Source organism: Mustela nivalis (assembly GCF_964662115.1).
Source record: "Mustela nivalis genome assembly, chromosome: 13".
Classification (NCBI taxonomy): Eukaryota; Metazoa; Chordata; class Mammalia; order Carnivora; family Mustelidae; genus Mustela; species Mustela nivalis.
The window spans coordinates 46471069-46489553 of NC_139032.1; the positions used below are offsets into that span (position 1 = coordinate 46471069).

The 18485-nt window shown below is 39.3% G+C and overlaps 1 pseudogene across 1 annotated transcript; it reads right to left on the bottom strand.

The window, feature by feature from the left end:
* Positions 1-1912: 1912 nt before the first annotated feature.
* Positions 1913-2908, bottom strand: LOC309846486 (interferon alpha-1/2 pseudogene; annotated as a pseudogene). The gene has a single exon. The product of its transcript is annotated as an interferon alpha-1/2 pseudogene (transcript).
* Positions 2909-18485: the final 15577 nt, after the last annotated feature.

The following is an 18485-nucleotide window of genomic DNA, read 5'->3' on the forward strand; positions in this document are numbered from 1 at the left end:
TCATGCTCTGCCTCACAGTGAAATATGGGGCAGTGAGGCCACATAGGATGCTAGATAAAACTAGCCACTTTTGTTTCACTGGTTCAGAGTTTTTAAAAATGAGTATGTTTGTTTTAATTTAGTAATTTTATGGACAGGAGTTATCTTGCTCTTCTCAATTCCTTTCCATTTCTTCTTGATTCAGTACCAAACTAGGGAAGAGAAAATGGAAAAAGAAGGTCCTGGACCATTTGTTTCCATCACTTTCAATACATCATTTTCTTTTTTTCTTTCTCCACTCAGCTTTGCTAGAAAACTGTCATCACATTTGGATGCTTTGAGGCAACAGGGACTCAAAGGCAATCTGACCAGGAAGGGAAGGACAATACTAAAGTGACTCCCAGGTGAGAGAAAAACATCAGGAGCTCTTCTCTTCAGCGACCTTGCCTTCCATCTGCTGCCCTGTGGTTTCTGCGTGGTTCCAATCCACAGAGCAGCCTACTGACATTCCACACTGTAGGAATTAAAATAATAATAAATTAGCATTGTGAGTAATGAAATGCCATTCTTTAAAAGAAATACATATTAAACAGATGGACATGATTTGCTAATGTTTCAAATCCATGAATCGACCCAGAGACACATACATTGCAAATGAGGGAATTCTGCAGAAAAAAAAATGCACATAATTTCCAATTCCCATTCTGTTTTCTGTTGCATTTCAGAAGGCAAATCTCTCACAACTGTTTTCTCTGAACACATTAACTTCACTTCTCTTATTCACTCTCTCCCTTTACCTTCCAATATGGTTTCTGTTGATGAATTCTGGCAAGTCAGCTCTCACTAAAGTTTTAATGCTCCCTATATCCCAGGGTGGTAGACACTTCCCATCCACATTTTGCAATATTTAATTCTTTGAAGCACTTTTTTTCTTTGAAATACTCTGACCAGTATTCTCTTACCCTACTGCCTTAGGGCCATTTCACCTTTGTTTCCTTTGTGGCTCTTTTCTCTCTTACCACTTGAAAGTTTACAGAATTAATCTTTTTATTTTATTTTATTTTATTGAGAGAGAGAGTGTGAGTTCAAGTGGGGGTTGGGGGAAGGGTGGAGGGGGAGGGAGAAGCAGACTCCTCAATGAGCAGGGACCCTGTCCATTGTGGGGTTCCATCCCAGGACCCTGAGATCATAACGTGAGCTTAAGGCAGAAACTTATCCCACTGAGCCACTCAAGTGCCTATCAAGGAATCAATCTTAAGTTCTTTTCTCATGCTCTACTCTTCTGATATGACCACTTCTGCTCGCAGGCTTTTGGTTAATGGAGCTGCTTATAAATCACAGACTCAAATATCCATTTTCCATCAGTCAATTGTAGAAGAGATCTATTGTTTCTGTTTCTGTTTCCTGACAATGACTTACTGCAGCTTCTGCTGAGAAAACTCCATTTTCCCCCTTCTTATTATATCACTTAACATAATTGGTACTACTTCAAAATTATTATTATTTTTAGGTTGGTTTCTCCACAAAAATCCATGATACAAAGCAGGATTGGATTTATAATGTCCACTTCTATCCTGACAGCAATACACAAACTGGTTTAGAGAAAGTCTGTTTTTAATTTATAGCGTGAATAACATAATAATGAGTAGGTGGGTTGTATAATCCATTCTCTCTTCAGGTTATAATCAGGCTTGTTTCTCTCTCTCTCTTTTTTTAAAAAAAGATTATTTATTTATTATTTGACAGGTAGAGATCACAAGTAGGCAGAGACACAGACAGAGAGAGAGAGGAAGGGAAGCAGGCTCTCTGCTGAGCAGAAAACCAGATGTGGGACTTGATCCCAGAACCCTGAGCTGAAGGCAGAGGCTTTAACCCACTAAGCCACCCAGGCTCCTCTCAGACTTGTTTATTTAAAAAATAATAAATACAATAATTTTTCTATACAAAATATTTAATAAAGAAAGGAAATAATAAATTGAACAAATATAAAGAATATATTTTTTCTCTTAACCACAACAAGAAATTATACCTAATGTTGTTCAAAGATAATTTAAATCTTATAAATAGTTAAATAAATGAGTTATTAAATAGATCAGCATAGTCATCTGAAAGGAACTAGTTCTTGTAGAGCTGATACGCTCTACATGATGTCACTTAATACTCCTGAAAACATTTGACAAATTGATTCCACCGTGTCATGATTGTAGCAGAAATGAGAGTCTTTGACCTGGTAGAACACAAGGAAGTTCGATATTATTTGTCAGTGAGAGTCATCACCATGTTGAACCAGGTCTTGTTTCTTGCCCCTTAACCTTTCTTGCAAGGTTGTTGATGAAGAGAAAACTTTCATGATCTCTGCTCTGACCATCTCCCAGGCACAAGGGCTGTATTGCTTCTCTTGCAGATAGAGGGAGATTCTCTGGAAGTAGTTCCTCAGGATGGAGTCCCCGTTCACCAGAGGCGTCTCTCCCACCCCTGCCTCCTGCAGGGGACAGGCTGCCAGGTGGCCCAGCTGCTCAGAAAGTCCCGAGCACAATTGCTCCAGGAGGGTCGTGTTCCAGGGAGCAGGTGAGGCCTCTGTGCAGAAGAGGTGGAAGGTCTTCTGGTTCGTCACATGGACGACAGAGATTGCTTGAGCCTTCTGCAGCTGCTTGCCATCAAACACCTCTTGGGGGAAGGCAAAGTCATTTCTGTCCCTCAGGCAGGAAAAAGTGGAGACTCTCCTCATTTGTCGCAGGAGCATCAAGGCCCTCCAGTTCAGCAGACCATGATCCTGAGGCAGGTCACATCCCAGAGAGCTGAGGGAGTGGCAGCTGAGCACCACCAGGGCCACCAAGAAGGAGCAGGGCAGGGCCATTGGGGATCCTGCAGATGCTGTTGGTCTGGCTGGGGTGGGCACGTCTGGGAACCGTGGCTCTAGGTTCTCTGAACATCTTCCCTTGTGCACACTCTTAAATGGGGACGCATTAGTTTCCATTTTCTGGATGTTCCTCTTACTTTCTACTTTTGTTTTTGTTTTTCATTTTGCATTCACCAAATGGGTTTAGAGCAGTGTTTCTCAACAATTTCATTTCATTATTGTCTCCCCTTCCCTTGACCCGAGAGTCATTTTAGATATTTTTTGCTAATTGAATCCCTCATGAAATTTTAATGACACAGTTATCCTCTGTATCTATTTGTGTCCTCTCTATGTATCTGTACTTTATACATAGAAAGAAAATAGTGCCAAACTTGACTCTCTCATCCAATGCAGGATTAAGATTGACAAAAATTTTAAGCTATAAGTAAATTTAAAAGTTATTAACATTTTATTTATCTTTATAACTAAGTTTTCAGAGCAAATTTTATTATACTTACATAAATAGTAATGTATTAAAATCATATTCAAATTTAAATTGTACCAATACAATACATAATAATGATGACTGCAATGATATACTTAAACATTTATTAGAAGTACTCAAAACAATTGAAAATTTACAGTATTTTCCTGACATGTATTTTTAGGTCTTAACTTCTAATTTTGCTTCATATCAGAAAAAAATTTTTAATTTCACTGACTGCTTGATATTCATCCAGATATTCTCAATATTTATTCCTTTTCAGCAATTAATATAATTATTGTATTTAATAACTTTAGTAGAATTAAATGATCAAATATGAACTCCTTGCATTTAATTCTAAAGCCCAGTTCACACTGAGGCTCCAACATAAGCAACATAAACAGACAATAATGGCAGCTACTAAGTAAGGGAAGGCCACCTCTCACCTCTCACAATACAGCTTTGAAATCAAGCAAATGATGGAGGAAGAGTCCTCTGGTGAGCCATCTATTTGATGTAAATTTTATTGCTCTAAACTTGCATTTTCTGTAACTTTCATGAACTCAGTGTCAATACTTCACATAAGATACTCAAGAAAAACCAACAAGTTAAGAGATAGTGAGAAAATAAATAATAAGGAATAGGATTTTGTTGAACAGGTTTGATTTAAAGAGCAGCAATCATTGTAATACCTAAGATATGTTCACTCTCCAACAACTCATTTTTGCACCATTGGTAGTAAAAATCAGCAAGTAAAAGAACATAATCAATGTGAATCCTTTTTAAAAAGATTTTTTAAAAAGATTTGAAATTTTATTTATTTGACAGAGAGAGATCACAAGTAGGCAGAGAGGCAGGCAGAGGGGGAGGGGGAAGCAGGCTCCCTGCTGAGCAAAGAGCCTGATGTGGGGTTCAATCCCAGGACCCTGAGATCATGTCCTGAGCTGAAGGCAGAAGCTTTAACCCACTGAGCCACCCAGGCGCCCCTTCTTTTTAAAAAGATTTATTTAGTTATTTGAGAGAGAGAGAGCAGGAGGAGGGCAGAGAGAGAGAGGGACAGAATCTCAAGCAGACCCCCCCTTGGAGAATGTTGTCCAATGCAGAGCTCTATCTCACCACCCTGAGATCATGAGCTGAAACCAAAAGTGGGACATTTAATTGACTGAGCCACCCAGGCACCCCTGAATCTTTGTTTAGATTTTTGCATATAATTTCAAATTTCCCAAAGGACTTTTAGAGGAATAGATCAGTTGCAAACTGATCTATTAAAAAAAAAAAAAAAAAGGAAAGTTTTTAGTCCTAAATTCAAAACCGTGTAAATACTGATTATTATCATGTGACAAACTTACTCTCACCTTCTATTCTGAACTCTTTTCATTTTGCATAGGAAGTTACCTTGCCTTACCCCTCTACATTCCTACTCTTTACCTAGAAGGTACCTAGCCATCTTTGACATACCAGCTCTTAGTCATGGACTCACTTGGCCCTCCTTGGCATGGGGCAAGTGCCCTGGCTCAATATGTCATGATAACTGCAGCATGCTCTCTGATCTCCTCATCCTACCAGGAGGCATTCATGAGTGACCAAACTGCTTTGCTTCATCATGGCCATGTTTGCTAGAACTATATGAGACCATGCCTGAAATATCCACTCTACTCTTCCTGGTGTTAACAACGTCTACTGGGATTATTGCTGAAACCACTGGGATTCTAGTTGCTTTCAGGTGCACAGGGCCCTGGGGTTTGGGTTGCAAGAGCACAATTTTCAGCTTTTGCCCAGCACTAGAGGAAGCCCCAAGGATGGTCTCATCTCAAATTTGCCTTAACTTGGTCATCACAGAAAAATAACTAGCCTGGTGTCCTACAGAGTGCCATACATCTAAACTCAAATTCTCCCCCATTCACACGGCCTACAGCAACCAGGCTATTTATCCATGAGTTGTGGTAGATCTTTCCTGAAGCATCACTGAATGACCTTTATTCTGAGGTGCTCTGGAGATAACTCAGAGACAATAATGAACAATCAATTGGATGCTCTTTTCTCCATCCATTTGAGAGGGAGACTAGGCTCCACTTCAGTTCGATTTCCACAGTTTGGCAGGTAAAAAGCAGAGTGTGACTTCAGGTCAAAAATGAAGATGTGGATTCTCAGTTCTTGGCCCCACTTGCTCTTTCTTGCTAATATACCTACTCACTCTTCTTTGGTACTAACGATGGTTATATTGTCTCTTTTAGATGGCAGTCATGGAGCTTTTAATGAACTGCTAATGAATGTTCGGAAATTGTTGAAATCTTAACCCTGAAATGATGCTATCTGGTGGGGGCCCTTTGGAGGTGATGAGAGTACAAGGCCATATCCCTGATGAAATTGGGGCCCTTATAAGAGACACCCTGATATTGGATTTCCAACTTCTAGAACTGTGACTAATGAATTTCGGTTCTTTACAAGTTAACTAGGATATACTATTTTTTTTTAAAAGCACCCAAAGGGTCTGAGCCCTGCCCTGCCCTATTTTCTCCTTGGAATATCTCCCTCCAGGGGTCTGTAAAATACCTAAGGGGAGAGACTTCCTCTTACCCAACTTGTTTTTCTAGGCATCCAGTACCAGTCTCCATTGTTTCCAGTGCACCGTCAATATTCACGAGGAAAACAAGTATGGCAATTATAGGAGAAAGAATAATACGAGCAAATACTACAGAGGTATGCTTTATGTAATGTGGGAGTTCAACAGATCTGAAGATCCTTTATAAATTCCTCTTGGTTCTATAAGGAAAGTTATAATGGAATAGCCAGTGGGGGATTTAAAAACAAAAGAAAACAAGACCCCCCAAAAAAATGTCTATGGGCAAGAAAATTTCCTTCAAGTTTATATTTTCAGTATTTAGGGTAGCAGGATGAGAATCACAAGGTTGGTTATCAGTAAAAGACTCACTCTCCTCTTTTATTTCCGTGAGCCCCAAGGACCTGCAAGGAACCACCTCCTCTTGCCTTGCTCACCTACCTCACCTAATGAGGATATAACTTTGAATTTTACAGAGTGTTCTGAGATGTCATCTCTACCCTTCTGGTGTCAGGCTGTGCCTTAGGGAATCAACTTGAATCCTTCTTACAAAGGGTCAGTGATGCTATCAACTCTAAAGAGTGATAGCCATTAATCTTGCCCTGGTTTAAATTGTGTCTCAGACTTTAGGTCAGCTGTTTGGACTTTTCAAAGTGTGTGCTGCCAACTTATTGGTTATTTTTCCCCTTAAAAAAGCATTAGTACGAATAATTTAACAATGAAGCCTGCTCTTTTTCATTGAACTTGTTTCCTCTTTATGAGTCACCCCAGAAGTCTGCTTCTCAGTGGAAACTTCTTTACACTGAGACCACCCATGAGAATAGATTCGGGCCACACAAATGTTGATGAGGTGATATTGCCCTGCACTGGTACAGTCTGGGCCCCTGAAATCATCCTCTGTGATCCACCCCACGTTTCCCCTTTGCAAATGGTTGGAATAGACTCAAGTACTACAGACATATTTGGAGTCCTATGCGGAATATGGCAAAGTCACAGAAGAGAAGGTTGCGGTGTCCCTGAATCACTGTGGAGTCATCTGAGCAGAAACTCCTTGTATAGTTATATAATATATAACATATTACATAAGATATTATATAATATATATAATCTATATTATATTATATATAAAGGTATACAGTTATATAATTTCTGTTATAGTTTCCCATAGATCAGTTATAGTGGCCGACATTCATTTAACTGACACATGTCTTCAATAAAATACTATCCTCAAGTACTTTTTCATAAAGGATTGGACTTTATATTTTGGAAATGCAAAATATACCCCCAAAATTAAACAGACTTAAAAAAATTACATCATAAAGTCACTTATTTAAGAAAGTAGATCATGTTCTCTCTGAAGATGTTTTCTGTAAATCCACTCTAGACAATACATTTTTTTTTTTAAGTTCATGATTTTGGTTCAGCTATTTCTCATCTGATGCTCAGACACAGCAGCTGTGTTTCTTCTTCAGATAGAGATGGATGTTTTGGAAGTCCTTCTGGACCACGATCCCCAGACACAGACAGGCAGGGTTGTCTTCTTCCCTAGGCTTCTGGTGTCCCAGGCAGCGATGAAGGCTAGAGAGTAGGTCATGGAGGGCGGCGTGGCTCCAGGCAGCCTGGCTGTGGTCTGTGCTAAAGGGGTTGAAGACTTGCAGGAGCATCTGGTGGTGGAAACAGGTGCTTTGTGTCTTCTGGATTTGGGTGACGGTCCATCTTTCCCAAGGAACTCTGAGGTAGGTTCTGTCCTTCAGGCAGGTGTGAGAGGGGACACTTTTCAGCTGTCTCATAGTATGAGGATGTTGTGCACTCTGGGCTATGGTTCCAGGCAGGTGTCCAGCGAGGGAGCAGGCAGGCAGGCAGGGGTGCAGTGGATCGGGGCTCTCGATACAAACTCTCTCCATTACTATAGCTTTGAAACAAATTATTCTAAAATGCATGATCCTAACTTGGAACACACCCCCCTGGATGGCTGGTGATGACTTGATGGTTGGTAGACGTTTTCACTGCTATATCTGAGGCTTACAGGTTTCAGCTGGGATCTCAGCTGGCCCTGGGTGCAGGAGCACCTCACTCTAACTTCTCCTTGACGTCTGTTTTTTCTGACAGACTGGTGGACCCAGTACTGTTGCACTGTTTACATGGGGCCCGAGGGCTCAAAAAAATGAGGGGCCCAGTGACCAAGCTCTATCGTCTTTCATGATCTAACCCAGTGGTTCCCAGTGAGAATGATTTTGTCCCCCAGGGGGCTTTGGGCAATGTCCAGAGACATTTTTGGTTGTCGCAACTGATGAGGGCTGTTACTGGCATCTCGTGGATGTCAGCCACGCATACTGCTGAATGCCCCCCGTGCACGGGACAGGGCCCCACCACAGAGAACTGTCTGGCCTCACGTATCGGTAGTGTCAAGGATGATAAACTCTAACATAAACTTGGAAGTCATGCATCATTATTTCTAACAAATTCTTTTATAAGCAATTACCAAGCCCTCCCGTATTTAACGGGAGGTGAAGTAGATTCAACATTTTGAGAAATGGCAAAGTTCTCAGGACACACGTAGGATGGAAGATACTGTCATAGCTATCTTTGGAGGGCAGTCTGTCGTGGTGTCTCCCTGTGATTTCTTTTGCTCTTCAGTGATTTTGTCATTCTCACCCTGTTGGTTGTGTGTTTTATGCTCTTAGGAGCCAAGCCTATGAAACCTGCTTATCATCTTCCAGGTCTTCAGAATCAATGTTTCCAAGAGGGCACTTCTCGTTTCAAGGGACTTGGGTGCAGATATGATCACATTGCTGATTTTTTAACATTCAAATTACCTGCACGATAGCTATGAGAAAGTAACAGACAAGATTTCTTGGTTATCGATTTCCCCCATCCTCATTTTTTTTTCCTTTGCACATTAGTCAAAGAAAGAGATTTGTTTTTCCTAAAATCTCTCAGATATTTAAAGAACAGTTCAAAACATTATTTCTGTGTATAAAATAAAAGGGGGCATCTGCCAGCCTCCTACTCCCTTTCCCCCCAAATTTAGCACCAAATGATCCTCTCTCTGACCACCGACAGTACAGATGGGGCTGAAGATTGTGCTTACTCTTTGGTTACTCTCACACTCCTTCCTTTCCTGGAATGTAATGAAGCCCCACAGGTGTAGACTGACAGCAACAGATCTATAGTCAGACCAAGCCTTAACTTGAGCTTTCACCACATTCACCAGCATTCACCACAAAGAATCATGATAAAATTCAGTAGGAAGGGGTAGAAAGGGGATTCTTCTAGGATTTGAACTTGGACTAATGATTCTAAGGAAATCAGGGAAAAGAGTATCAGGCTCTGGACAAGAGAGCTTGAGCTGGTATGAGCTAGTATTTTACCTGGAGGCCCCAGGAACACAGTGGAGCTGGGGTAGTTATTGGTAAGAAAGCAATCATCACTCAGAAGCTGAGAGGATTGTTCCATGGGCCACAGGACTGTGGAGAATCCTGTTCCTGTTTCCCTGGAAACTATAATGGTAGAGGATGAAAACCTGTTACATGAAGATTTGTGTTTGGGTTGGACATTGGATTTCTATTCTTTTGTGTCCAAGTGGCCACCTGGCTCAGAGTCTTCAAAATGAGGATACACAGAAATGTGCAATCAGACAAACAGACACAATGTTTCTCAGGACTATATCCTTGATATTAATAAAAGAAGGTTTTATAGATCAAATGCCCAATTTGGGTAAGGAGAATAGAATTATTGGGGCTGTGGAAGAGGTTAGGTCTGGGGCGTGAAGGCATTTCTAAGAACTGGACAAGACTGTTAAGGAGTTAGACTATTGCCGAGCTTTTTTTTTTTTTTTTCCCTGTGCCCCTAGTCTCCTGAAAGCGAGCAGTGGGGGGGGGGGGGGGTCAAAAATAAGGTGGACTAGAGGAAAAACCCATCACTCTTTCTGTGCAGGCCTGGAGCTTAGGGGTTGCTTAGTTCCTGCACGTTTCTTGTGCCTGATACCACCATCTTTACTCATCTCCCTAACTGCATCCTGAACACATGTGCGATTAAGTATTCAAAAACAGCCGATTTCTTCGACTAGAACAACTGGGTCCTGTGACGTCACTAAGGTTTAGTAACAACCCCAGGCAAATGCAATGGACCAGAATGATCAGTTGTTTTCATGATTTTTAAAGATAAAGCGTCCAGCTCGTGACTTGTTTATAGTTCAGGTCTGGTTCATGGCTGTGATAAGATGGCTAATTCTGTCATTCTCCTGAATAAAGCCCCCTCCCCACTCCTGACTCTGCGTAAGATCAAGGCTTCATCAGACTTTATTCTCAAAGTTACAACCCTGATTGCTACTGAGATTTTGATGGGGTTTCTCTTTTCTGCAACAGTAGATACTTCATGTCAGCAGGGTGTTGTACACTGGGAATGTGAACTAACTGGAAGTGTCCAGCAGGTGAATCCTCATCCATTTCTAGACATTGGGTTTGGGAGCTAAGTGGAGAGAGATCTTCTTGAGTTTGGTCTACACATAGAGGTTCCCTGAATGAGAGCCATGAACCTGTTGTGCATGGCTGAATTAGCTCCCAGATCAGTGATGAGGATGAATATAGAATATATTGAAACCCAAGAAGTGAATGAAGTGGACAGTGTCAATGGAATCCACAACCTACTCCTCTTGCAGGATAAAGTCAACATTTCAGGGCCTGGGTGAGCTCAGGAAGGGAGAGCAATCTTGAAGGTTAGAAAACTCTTTCCCCAGTCTTTGAGCTTAAGTGACATCTTCATGTGTGTCTGTATACATGATATATGGAAGGTTTTATGAAATCTGTGATTTTCTCATCTAGAGAAGGTTGAAGACATTAATAAAAAACTGTAGTAAAGATTTTTGCCTAGTATGAAGAAATAAATGTTATTACTGACTCTAGGATTCTATATTGAGTATGTTTTGGTTAATGATTACCATGAATTAGATTTTTTTTAAGATTTTATTTTATTTGTTTGACACAGAGAGTGAGAGATCACAAGTAGACAGAGAGGCAGGCAGAGGGGGAGGGGGAAACAGGTTCCCTGCTGAGCAGAGAGCCCGATGTGGGGCTTGATCCCAGGACCCTGAGATCATGACCTGAGCTGAAGGCAGAGGCTTAACCCATTGAGCCACCCAGGTGCCCCTAGAGTTTTTATGAATCACAAATTCCTGGATGGAAGAATATTTCCTTCACTTGCAAGTGATAAACTTTGTTTCCCAATTAGGAAAAAGTTGTTTGAGTCAGTAAAAATTAGACCTGCCCTTTGACTCATATCTAAACAGATGGTGCTGACAGGCAAAGGATGATAAGCCTCTACCTGTATAGTAACAGCTTTCTGGAAGATGGACCAGTAAAGAACCAGAACACTCTGTGGACTTAGAATGGCGGTTGGGGCTCTACACAATGAAATACCTGACCTTGGCTGCTGTCATCAGCTTTATACTCCTCTTGTTCTAAGATTGCAGGAAATATAACCTTGCTCTTTCAGCTCTATCTAGAAAAGAAATATGGGACTATGTGTACTCTTGATAGCCTTCAGGAGGCATCAGGAAGAAGTCACCTGTTTTCAGTCATATCCATCCTGAGGAAAAGAATGCTTTATGTATGAGAATATTTTACTCTGAGACAGTATTTTGGAGAATTAGAAGTGGGTAGTTATGCCACTCTTACTGTTCCCATAGCTGAGAAACAGGCTTTCTTTGAGGCCATGGATGGTACTCTAAAGAATTTGCATCAGCTGGTTCAGAAGTTACTGTGTGGTTCTGTAAATATGTTGCTGTTGGGGCTGAGTGAAAGCCATGTGGCTGGAGCAGTGATCCGATCCTAGCATCCATATGGGCAAGCCAATATAAAAAGCCCTTTGAATATTTTAAGTTTGTCAGATTTATTTATACCTGGATATATTGCATATTATATTCTTTGTTATTGCAAAACATTTACTCTGTAAGTGTCTTCATAATGAGGCTTTTTGCTAAAAACCATTTAAAAGGGATGGGGAATGTCTTCCCTGCCCACTGTCCCCCAAAGGAAGGCATGCAGTAGTGGGTGTGGATGCTTAGATAAAATGTTGCAGACTTTGGGGGGTACCTGCCTGGCTCAGTGGGTTAAGCCTCCAACTCTTGGTTTGGCTGAGGTCATGATCTCAGGGTCATGAGATCAAGCTCTTTGTGGGGCTCCAAGTCCAGAGTGGGAGTCTGCTTAGGATTCTCTCCCTCTCCCTTTCCCTTCCCCCTCTACTCCTCCTCCCATGTGCAATGCCTTGGCCCATGCTCTCTAAAATAAATAAATAAATAAAATCCTTTAAAAATGTTATAGACTTTAGATAGTTGGAAATTTATATGGATTAATCAATTAAATAAAGGTCAAAGCAATTTAAAATGTATATTTTTATTTGATGCCAAAAAATATTTTCTTTGATTATCTGACCCACTATATCCACCAAGAGTTATCATAGGTTTTACATATTTATTAGGTAATTGGGTATGTAAAGACTTGATGCTACAAAAATTTCTCATAGTTTTTGTCATTACTGGGGTTTCTGGGTTTTTTTTGCTGTTGTTTTTAAGGAGATACATTTTCTGGAATCCGTCTAAAATGAGGACTTTTAATTCCAACCAGTAGATGGCAGAATAATATCAGTCCCTAGAAAGTGGTTGTTCACAGACTGTTACGAAGTAAATAGAGGAATAAATTTATTATTCATGCCTTTTGTTAAGAAACACTTTACCAGTTCTGCACTGTGAACAATCACCTTTGATGAACAAAAGCAAGAACATCTCTCTTTAAAAAATAAATTAGAAAACTACAATCACCCCTATTGGGGTACCAGGTGGTGGGTATTACAGAGGGCACGGATTGCATGGAGCACTGGGTGTGGTGAAAAAATAATGAATACTGTTTTTCTGAAAATAAATAAATTGAAAAAAAAAGAAAAAAATTACCTACAAGACATGATGATATGTATCACTACTATAATTTTCCTGGAAGTATTAACCAATCTTTCAAATTATGATACAAATAATATAGAACAAGGTTTTTATACTATGCAAATAATATAATATGATTCTCTAAGGTGAAAACACAAGAGAATCCACCCAAAAATCTGCTACAAATCAATGAGACTAATGTTTCATCCAAAAACTTAAGAATCAATGACAGTAATGATGTCAAAAAAGCAACAAGCTAAAACCATGCATTTCCTATACTGCTGCAATAAAGTTTGGAATACAATGTGAAAACAAAATCATTCAAAACAGCAATCTATATACCAAAGACAACGTGAAGAAAAGATCATCGGAACTGAAGAAAGACCCTAAATGGCCCATATAAGATTTTATTATATGATTTTAAAAAGCATAAAAATTCAGGGAGAAAGTAAAAATTATCCAGAAAGGGGTGATGGGAACAAATGGATAATAATTTGAAAACATACATTAGATTTTATGCTAGAAGTATAGTAAAAACTGATACCATAATATAAAATAATAAGTGATACCAATAATATAAAATACTGGGATAATTATACCATATCACAGTGGGGAAAAAATACACAAATAAATATTTTAAAATGACAAAGGAAAAAGTAATTTCACTACATTGCCAAAAATAACTTTGCATATTAAGACACATACTTAAGGAAATAAGATGGGAAAATGCTTACTGTAAATAGACCAATATATATTTTTTAAGATTTTTTATTTATTTCTTTGACAGAGAGCGAGCGAGCGAGCGAGAGCGAGCACAGGTAGACAGAGTGGAAGGCAGAGTCAGAGGGAGAAGCAGGCTCCCCACGGAGCAAGGAGCCCAATGTGGGACTCGATCCCAGGACGCTGGGATCATGACCCGAGCCGAAGGCAGCTGCTTAACCAACTGAGCCACCCAGGTGACCCTGTAAATAGACTAATATTAATGTAAAAGGAGTTTTTGAAAATTTATTTTAAAAATTCATGTTCATTTCAATCAGAGAGAAAAGCAATTTGAACAAGAGATAAGCAGTAAATGCTCCCTTAGCAAGTTAAGAATTAGAGCTGATAAAGCAATTGATAAGGATGAAAAATGTGACATCAGTACTATGGAAAAAACAGCAAAATTACCACCACAAGTTCAAAATGCAAAAAAGATGGACGTATTTGACTGCATTATATGGAATGGTGAAGGTGGTCAAAAGGTACAAACTTCCAGTTATAAGATAAATTAGGAAGTAAGGTACAGCATGCGACTACAGTTAATAATATTGTTGTATATTTGAAAGTTGCCGAGAGTAAATCTTATTATTTTTTTAAGATTTTATTTATTTATTTGACAGAGATCACAAGTAGGCAGAGAGGCAGGCAGAGAGAGAGAAAAAGGGAGGCAGGCTCCCTGCTAAGGTGAGAGCCCAATCCCAGTACCCTGAAACCATGAACTCAAGGCAGAAGCTTGAACCCATGAGCCACCCAGGTACCGCAACTGAGAGTAAATCTTAAAATGTTCTCATTCCAAGAAAAAAATTTGTACCTATGTGTGGTGGTGAATATTAATTACACTGACTGTGGTGATTATCTATCTATCTATCTATATCTATATCTATATCTATATCTATCTATATCTATATCTCTCAAATCATTATATTGTGGACCTCAACCAATACATGTCCATAATATCTCAACTAAAAAGTTGAGTAGCCTTGGGGCGCCTGGGTGGCTCAGTGGGTTGGGCCTCTGCCTTTGGCTCGGGTCATGATCCCAGGGTCTGGGATCGAGCCCCGTATCGGGCTTTCTGCTCAGCAGGGAGCCTGCTTCCCCCTCTCTCTCTGCCTGCCTCTCTGCCCACTTGTGATCTCTGTCTGTCAAATAAATAAATAAAAATTAAAAAAAAAAAAAAAGTTGAGTAGCCTTGCACCCATAAAAATGCCATAAATGGAAAAAAAAAAAGTCTTTGCAGCAAATAAGAGGTTTAAAGTAAAAGACAGGAAAAAATGATTCACAAGTGAAGAATACACATACTCAATAAACAAAAATTTCAATGTTGTAATAAAAAAAGAAGAAAAAACCCAAACAAGAAAGCTAGAACTGTAAAGATTTCCTTCCAAATAATCACTAAACACATTCTGCTGGAAATGCATATTGGTACACTCTTGGAATGTATTTTAAGAGCCTACACTATTTGACTCAGATTTTACTTCTTTAGAATTTATTACAGAGTCAGACATGGTCAAAATTTTATGTAGGAAATTTCAATTGAGGGTATATATTTAATAGATTAATTAATCTATTAATTTAATAGATACATTTAGGGTAGATATTTAAATATACTCATAGGGAAATGGAAAAAAATATGAAGGAACATTCATGAGTGCCAAATTGTACAGATATTTAATACTTTCTAAGAAAAATAACCTATGAAAATCATTAAGATAAAACTAAAGTCAAACCACATAAATCAATGGAACAGAATACAGAGCCCAGAAATGGACCCTCAACTCTATGGTCAACTAATCTTCAACAAAGAGGAAAAAAGATCCAAAGGAGAAAAGATAGTCGCTTCCACAAATGGTGCTGGGAAAACTGGACAGCCACATGCAGAAGAATGAAACTGGACCATTTCCTTACACCACACACATAAAAATAGACTCAAAATGGATGAAAGACCTCAATGTGAGGCAGGAATCCAGCAAAATCCTTGAGAACACAGGCAGCGACCTCTTCAACCTCAGCCACAGCAACTTCTTCCTAGAAATGTGCCAAAGGGAAGGGAAGAAATGGCAAGAATGAGCTACAGGGACTTCACCAAGATCAAAAGCTTTTGTACAGCAAAGTAAACAGTCAACAAAACCAAAAGACAATGAAAAGACAGAATGAAAGAAGATATTTGCGAAGGACAAATCAGATGACAAATCAGATAACCGGCTAGTGTCTAAAATCTATTTAAAAAAACTTTCCAACTCAACACTCAAAGAACAAATAATCCAATCAAGAAATGGGTAGAAGACAACAACAGACATTTCTGCAAAGAAGACATCCAATGCGGGTGCCTGGGTGGCTCAGTCATTAAGCCTCTGCCTTCAGCTCAGGTCATAATCCCAGGAGATGGAGCCCCGCATCAGGCTCCCTGCTTGGCAAGAAATCTGCTTCTCCCTCTCCCACTCATCCTACTTGTATTCCCTCTCTCGCTGTGTCTCTCTGCCAAAGAAATTTAAAAAGAAGAAGACGATGACGACAACAACATCCAAATGGTCAACAGACACATGAAAATGTGTTCAACATCACTCACCATCAGGGAAATACAAGTCAAAACCACAGTGGGATACCACCTCACACCAGTCAGAATGGCTAAAATTAACAAGACAGGAAATGACAGATGTTGGTGAAGATGTAGAGAAAGGGGAACCCTCCTACATTGCTGGTGGAAATGTAAGCTGATGTAGTCACTCTGGAAAACAGTATGGAGGAGCCTCAAAAAGTTGAAAATAGGGCTACCACCCCAGCAATTGCACTACTGGGTATTTACCCTAAAGATACAAATGTAGTGATCTAAAGCGGCACATGCACCCAAATGTTTATAGCAACAACGTCCACAATAGCCAAACTATGGAATGAACCTGGATGTGCATCAACAGATGAATGGATAAAGATGTGGTATATATACACAATGGAATACTATGCAGCCATCAAAAAACCCCCTGAAATTTTGTCATTGCATCAACATGGATGGAACTAGATGGTATCATGCTAAGTGAAAAAAGTCAATCAGAGAAAGACAATTATCATATGATCTCTCTGGTAAGAGGAATTTGAGAGGTGGGGGTGGGGGGTCATGGGGGAAGGGAAGGAAAAAATGAAACAAGATGGGACTGTGGGGGCGCCTGGGTGGCTCAGTGGGTTAAAGCCTCTGCCTTCGGCTCAGGTCATGATCCCAGGGTCCTGGGATCGAGCCCCACATCAGGCTCTCTGCTCAGCAGGGAGCCTGCTTCCTCCTCTCTCTCTGCCTGCCTCTCTGCCTACTTGTGATCTCTCTCTGTCAAATAAATAAATAAAATCTTAAAAAAAAAAAAAAAAAGATGGGACTGCGGAGGGAGACAAACCATAAGAGACTCTTAATCTCAGGAAATAAACTGTGGGTTGCTGGAGGGTCAGGGGAGGAAGGGATGAGGTGGCTGGATGATGGACACTGGGGAGGGTATGTGCTATGGTGAGTGCTATGTACTGTACCTGTACCCCTAGGGCAAATAATACATTATATGTTTATTAAAAAAAAAAGTCAAAAATTATGATGTAAAGTGCCAACTTTATTAGTACCAACTATCCTTCACTAAATGCTTCCCAGTGCATGTCTTATGCCAATCACTTTGTAACATTCTCAACTTGTAATTCTGGTAAGATACCACAATTATTAATACCCACCATAATGCCATTGACAAAAGGGTAAACATTAGTTTTGAGAGCTTAGGGTCTTTCAGTTAATAACTGGTTGAGCTGTGGATAGGACTTTGGTTTTATTTCTCTTGATGGTGTGTTTTTGTAGTTTTGAATGAAATGTTCTGTAGGAGCATACTTTGTAATCAAAGCGAGGTAATTTCAATTATGAACCAGAAAAATATGAACATGAATGAATGTGTTTGCTTTATGGGTAAACTACAGGAATTCTGCTGGCAAGGAGGGAAAAAAAGAAGTATGGATTTGAGTAAAAACAATGCATATTAATTTTTAATATATATTTTATAAAACCTGAAGAAAAAGTCATAATGATAGCAGTGTGTTTCAAAGTTGGATTTATTTCCTTTTATCATCAGATTTTAGGTTAGGGTCTGGCATATTTGAAAAATATTTGACAAATGTCTGTACCTATGTACATGTATAATATATAAATGTTAACAGAAGTTACCCTTGGCATGTGGAAATCATTGATCATTTACAGTTTCACTTTTATTTTCCTGTACTTTCTATATTCACATAAATTACTTCTATAATCAAAAAAATTAATGAACATTAATTTTGAAACTTAGAAAAATAAGAAACATTAAAAATATCTAATGTGTTTACAGTTTTTCCTTTTTTTCAGTCTTAATTTCCCATAAAAAATTATTAGCTTATGAAAGTAAAATCTCTTTCTAATCATTTTAAAGTCACTGAAAATTTCTTTATCTATAAGCAAAGAATTCCAGGTGTAATTAGTAGCATTAGCATACCATCAGTCACCTACTCTAGGACTGCCAAGACAGCTGTCCACTGCAGAAAATTCTAAAAGGGTGAGAGGTGGAGTGTGTGAGGCTGGAGGTAGGGGATATAGGTAGAATAGTTAGCTTATCTAGTTAAGCAATTCTTAGCTAGTTACAAAGCAACAGTTAACTGTAATAGAAGGCAAAAACCTTTTTTCAACCAGGTGGAAGAGAAAAGCTTGTGCAGAACAGAAGGCAAGCAGGGCAATACCACCTCAGCAGGTGAGAATTAGCACCAAGAGTAATACATCATTACTAACAAAAAAACAAACAAACAAACAAAACCAAAAAAACCAATAGCAGAATTATCCGTAAAGGTCAAAATGCAAAAAGATGGACAAATTTTATCTCTAAAATTAACTGAATGGCCCTGCCTTTGTAAAACTGTAATAGATTAAGAAAAAGAAATCAATGCAAACAAA